Source organism: Triticum aestivum, chromosome 3B (assembly GCF_018294505.1).
Source record: "Triticum aestivum cultivar Chinese Spring chromosome 3B, IWGSC CS RefSeq v2.1, whole genome shotgun sequence".
In the NCBI taxonomy this organism is placed as follows: Eukaryota; Viridiplantae; Streptophyta; class Magnoliopsida; order Poales; family Poaceae; genus Triticum; species Triticum aestivum.
Window position 1 is genome coordinate 120,951,371 of NC_057801.1, and position 6,455 is coordinate 120,957,825.

Genomic DNA, 6,455 nt, shown 5'->3' on the forward strand with positions numbered 1-6,455 from the left:
CGCACGACACCATGGCTCTCTCCTTCCATATCTTCCTCCCCACCATGACCTCTCTCCTTCTTTTCTTCCATCTCGCGCTCGAGCTGTAGCTAGCAGAGGTCATGGCGGAAATTGCAGACATGTGAGATTCGCGCGCGGGCGTCGGTGCCCCGTGGATGGAGGTGGTTCTCCCCGACCGTTGCTCCCACCGGCGGCATAGCGTGGGCGTGGCCCTTTGGGAGAGAGGAGACGAGTCATGCTGGCTGCTCTAGTGCTTGGTGGCTGCTGCTCCTGACCATCGCGCTTGAACTTCTGAGCACATATCTGGCCTCCTCCCCTCTTGATTTCTTCTGATCTGGCCTCTTGTGTGCACAACCGGCTGTCTAGATGCATGTGGACTTGGTGCTTTGAAGAATTTGTCCCCATCGAGGAACGATGTGATGCTAAATCAGTGTTCAATAGGAATAACGCAATGCATATGTAGTTTGTGTGGACGGTGGATAAGTTTCCTAGCTAATTGCTAGAAATGCAAACTGTGTTCGTATGCATATGCTTTGTTTATTGCAAAAATCAGATTCCAGTGCTTATCCATCACTCGTCACTCAAACCAAACAAAAACTCGGCTAACCTCACCCACCCAAACCAAACAAGAAAAATGGTTATCCTTGTCCAGCTGGCTGAGGATACCACTAACCACTTAAGTCTGTCCATTAAACCAAACACACCCTAAGACAACATTGTGCGCAGGTTATATATATTTTTGATTTTTTTTACAATTAATGTTGCTCATTTGACCTCGATCGTGCCAGCTAGGGTTTTTTCATGAAAATGACCATAGACCAAGTTTAGTATTTTTCCTCTTATAAAACGACGAACGGCGCAGGTTTCATATTTTTCGATTTTTTTAAAATTAGTTATGCTTAGTCAAATCCATCGAAACCCCGTTGACCAGCTCAAAACCCCTCTAAACCCCGCGGGGTTTCGCCTAACCCTAGCTCCCAATGTCAGCCGTCCGATCATACCCTCGCACCAAGCGATAACCCTCAGATCTAGCCTTCTAGAAGGAACTAGGTGGGCTGGCTTTGTGCAGGCTCTGCGCCGTTGGATCACAAGGACGACTCCACATTGTTGGATCGTGGGGCGATCCGCAAGAGGCGATCCTATTGGTTGTGCTCGGCTGCTCGCCCACCACTGACTCCGTGGAAAAAACGTTGTTATTGGGCCCAAAAGGAAACCAAGCTCTGGTTGGGCCATCGAATTGCGTCGTTTTTTTCATTGTTTGCTCTGTTTTTTGTGAACGTGCTGGCTCTGTATTTTTGCATCGTTTGCTCTATTTTTTTCTGAACATGCTGGCTCTGTATTTTTGCATCGTTTGAAATAAATTGACATTGCATAGCAAATGCCCAATTTTAAGGGCCAAATTTATTTTTATCATGGAAAATGGCCACCAACTATTCAAAAATTGTCTATTTTTGTTCATATAATATATAAGACCATGGATTCCCACGTGAGTAATTAGCTTCTTTTTCTTCTTCCTCTGCCAACTGGCCACGCCTGCAATTTATTTTTATCATGCAAAATGGCCACAAACTATTCACACGGCCAAATAACACATAGCACTACGGCTATTTAAGCCACCCTCTGCCTCTGCCATCCCTCATCCATCTCCCTTCTTGCTCTTCGACGCCTTCTCCGTCTTCTGCACATCCCTCAGCCATGCAGTACACCGGACCAACCTACCGTTTCCCACCCACCGTGCCGGAGAGGCTCTACCCTACTAGTGTGTACGTTGATCGCACACTATGTGTGTGGGTGATATCAAGGCTGAGGACCGCAAGGAACTTCACCAAGTTCTTCCTCGTGTCCGGCTACCACCACCTCCCGATCTCCAATGATGTTCCGCGTCGAGGAGGTCATCCAAAACCGGGTGGTGGTTGCTCTCCTTTCCCACTTCACCAACACATTCGACACCTTCTACCTCCTCGGCCGGGTGTTTTGGTGTGGATTCGAGTTCATCGCTTTCACCACCCCACAACAGGTTCACGGAGTACAATAACATCTTCCCCACCGCGACGTGCATGCACACTCTTCCGTACCCCATCGACAATGCCCCGGAGGATCACTGAAAAGAGCACCCGGAGGAGGAGCGAGGTGGAGAAGGCGGCGGCTAGGGTTCTAAACTCTCTATCTTTTTTAGTTATGTTATGTTAAGTTGTAGTTGAACTATGTTGGAGTTGCTATGGGCTTGTTGGCCCTTTTCTTAATTTCTATTATTAAGTTTTCTATCTATTCAATTATTAAGTTCTTCCTAGTTTGAGATATGTGATCATGCTATGGGCTTGTTGGCCCTATATTGGGACTACATATTTGTTGATTATTTTCTTGGGGAGCTCGGCTTGTTAGTAGGGTTCCCTTGTTAGTAACCACCTAGTGCATGCAAGCAAGCTTTGTTAGTAGGGATGAATGAGTACAACTAAGCAAGGGAGTGGCTGTTTTTTTACACAAGCCACAAATATGTAGCCACCTAGCTAGAAGAGAGAAACCAGCGGCACTGACCGTCACTACATCCGTGGCGGCTGGCGTGCAAGAAAGCTACTCGGTCAGTGCTCGTGGCAGACGCATCGGCGCTTGCAAGCTCGGTCGGCGCATCATGGGATCGTGGCATCAGCGCATGCAGGCTTGATCGACGCATGCAGGCAGGCTTTGTTAGGTGCATGCATAGAAGGCTTCTATCCTGGCAGCGCGCGCAGACGTTTAATGCAAGGGACGGACCAACGAAACCACGGCCCAACGGTCGAACAGTGACACCACCCAACACGGCCCCACTTGTCAGGTCGAACGGACGATACAGTTGTGGCACCCCAACTCAGAGAAACCGGAACGCCCCGTATTCTAGCCTAGAGATCGAGGATAAGTCTCTGGAATACGACACTGCTTGACATAGAACAAATCAACTCTTATTACAAGAATAAATACAAAGGTCTGATGTTATAAAGTTTCACATCAGCACGGCGACACTACGCCTGCGATACTACAATTTCTCTGTGCTAGCAGCGAAACAACTCGAAGCAGCGGAAATCTTCTAGCAGCGGAACAACGATGAAGGTGGTGAACTCCACTCCGTAGGGACTCTGGCTGGGACACGATCTAGCTCGCACGAATGGAAACCACGACAAGCAATCAAGCAATCACGACATCACCTGCAATCTGGCATGACACGCCAGGTCAGTACATTGAATGTACTTGCAAGCTCACAATAACCAAAAACATCAAGACAACAACATAGCCTTAAGCAGGTTAATTAAATTAACAACTACCATGATACAACAACAACTACTAAGCATGATATGAAACTACTACAATACTGATAGGTCACCATCTCTCAAACCATGATCCTTATGGCGATCACAACCACGACCGATATTTGGCCCGTGATCCTTACGGCTATCACAATCACGACCAATATTTGGCCCCAAACCGTGATCCATACGACGATCACAACCACGACCAATAATTGGCCCGTGATCCTTACGGCAATCACAACCACGACCAATAATTGGCCCATGATCCTTACGGTGATCACAACCAATCTGTACTGCTCAAAATATCCACATCTAATTCACCTATAAGTCATTCCATCATGTGAGTGTTGATCGAACGGTGTGACCTAGTACAAACCCATGCCCATGATTGAGGATGCGACTATCGATAGATTAAACAAACACTCTGCAGAGGTAGCGAACTGTACCCACACCACGGAACCCATGGCCTCGCACTCCCATTTGGGTGGACCAATGGCATTCCGACAAAACCGATCTACTGCCATGACACTCTCCCGTCCACTCTGACTCACTCCCCTTTGGGCTAAGTCATGGGTGGCCCCGTGTCTACCTCAAGACACAACGACCACCTTCGTGGCCCGATCCCACTCGGGGACCCGCGCGCAAAATCAAAACCGGGCACACAAGGTTTATGTCCGCCTACCTGATCAGGGTAGCGCATGCCCATAACCTTCCCTAGTAGGAGGCACCGACCAGAGGCACGACAATAGACCGCAGTAGGGCCGTCCCATACTGGCAAATGTGGTTGCACTGGAAAAGTCCAGTTCGGCGACACCTGACCAACTTAATGACATAATTTATCCCCAAAAATATAATTGTGCTAACTAATACTCCGATATCAACTATCAGACTATAATCCAAGTCATAGCAATATCCAACAAATGATCCAAGCATAATATCACCATCTCAAAATACTCCAAGGGCAGCACAACACTACTATCATGATGAATTTGCCAACAGTAATACTACTACTCCAATATGCAAGAACAAGCTATCCAACTAAGATCCACATGTAAATATCATCTCCGAAAATAATACTCGAAGCAAGAGAACATCACTAGCATCATGAAAATCACCATACTAACCACTAATAATCCAAAGGCAGCATGGCATCAAAGTAGTACTCCAAAATAGAATAACAGATACCAGCATGAAACAATCATAATATCAGCCACTAATACTCCAATGGCAACATGATACTCATCAACTACAAACATAACTCCTAGTAATCCAATCAATAGCATGGCATCAACAAGATCAAAATAATACTCCAAGAAAATGTCATGCACAGAATCATGTTGCTAAAGCAATGTTTTAAACAAGTTCAAAATAAAGTAAACCATGCCACTACATTGCAATCATTTAAATGGAGGGTGTGGCTTGCATGGGGTGGAAGAAATCACCGGAAGAAAGTGCGAGCACTCGCGGAAATAATCGCTGGAAAACGTTCTCTCTTGGAGGGGGCTTTTTCAGGGCAGGGGAAAAATGGTCTTTTTTAGTATGCCAAAACATAATGAAAGTGACACCAACAGAAAGGTCTCGACGAGGCGAAGAAGTAGGCTTTGGAATCACCTCATTTGGAATTACGAGAAAAAAGTTATGAGGTGTTTTCTGCCAGGGACCTATCTGTAAGAAAAATATTTTCAAACAGGGGCCTGGACAGAAAACTGAATGCGTATTTTGGAAACTATGTTTCCAGTTGCGCTGAGCTGGTGGTGGCGGGGTCAACGGACAGAGGATGACATGTGGGGCCCACCTTATACTTCTCTCTCCTCCCCTGGCTTTTTCTTCCTCCCGTGCCTGGCCACAACAAAAAGTAGAGGAGGGGGGCAGGGGCGTTGCTGGCGCTGGCCCCGCTGACTCCGGCTGTTCCAGGCCAAGGCGAGGTCACCAGCGGCTGGTCGAGGGGCACGGCCCTAGAGGGGCTTTGGCGAGAGGGTGGGGTGGTGGAGAGGTTTGCCGGGGCACGTGGAGGACTCGGGTGAGGTCAGTGGGTGGAGAAGGGGACCAGAGAGCTCGAATTTAAGCCGAGTTTCACGGCAGCCGTGGCGGCAATGGTGGTCGTGGAGGGCGTCTCGGGCTCGGGGAAGTGCATGGGCGGGGCTAGTGGAGGTGCAGGAGGCCAGTGGTGAGGTTGAGGGGCCTCGGGGTGGGCTTATATAGCCGCGGGGAGGGGTGGCCGAGCTGGCACTACCGCGGACGCGTGTCCGGCACCGTGGACACGTGCTCGCGCCCATGAACTCGGGGGAAAGCGACGAGGGAGGCATAGGGGAGAGCTCCCGGGGTAGAAGAGTTCGAGGGACGCAGGGAGGAAGGTGTCGACGACGAGCAGCGCCAAATCTCCACTATACGTCCGTGGGCGCGTGGTGGTTTGCGTCAGTGAGGAAGCTGCCGAAGGGGGAGAGGGGTCCAGGGAAACGACGACGACAAGAGGAAGCCAACGAACATGCTCACGAGTGCAAACACGACGAGTGGGAGCGGTGCCAAAGCACAAACAGTGCTCTGGACACACCACAACGCACAGAGCGCACGCACAGGCTTGCTAGCGTTGTAGTCACCACGTGAACATGGGCATTCAATGCTCTACAGCACCCAAAATGTTGTCTAGCTGATAGTCTTTCCAAGATAGAGCATTTATGGGGCATTGGCTTAATCTTGGGAGCTATGATTAAATGGTAATCACCCTCTGAAGTTTACTGCAGTAAACTTGGGTGAGCACTAGTGATTAACAGGAAGAGTTTTGGGAGCAATGGAGTTGTCTGCGAGGTTGAGGTAAAGGACTTTAACCCTGGTAAGTTTGAGAAGATTTGGATAAAGATTTAATGTAGTTGCTTAACAACCACATAATCTTGTCAGAAATGAAGATCATGATGATGCTCTCACATATAGTACCAACTTGGGATAATATTAGGCAAGGCAGGGTCATTTGGTCATATGAAGATGCTGTAAAAAGCTCATGCCAAATGGCCAGGCCAAAATGGCACTTGCTTCACAAACATCTCTGTTGACCAGAAACTTGAAATAATTTTGGTGATAAAATGGCTCAATTAAATGATCTCGCATTTGGTGGAGAGATGTTTTATGGGTAGAAGAACGATCTGGTAATTTATCAGGATTTTTGAAGCAATATAAAAT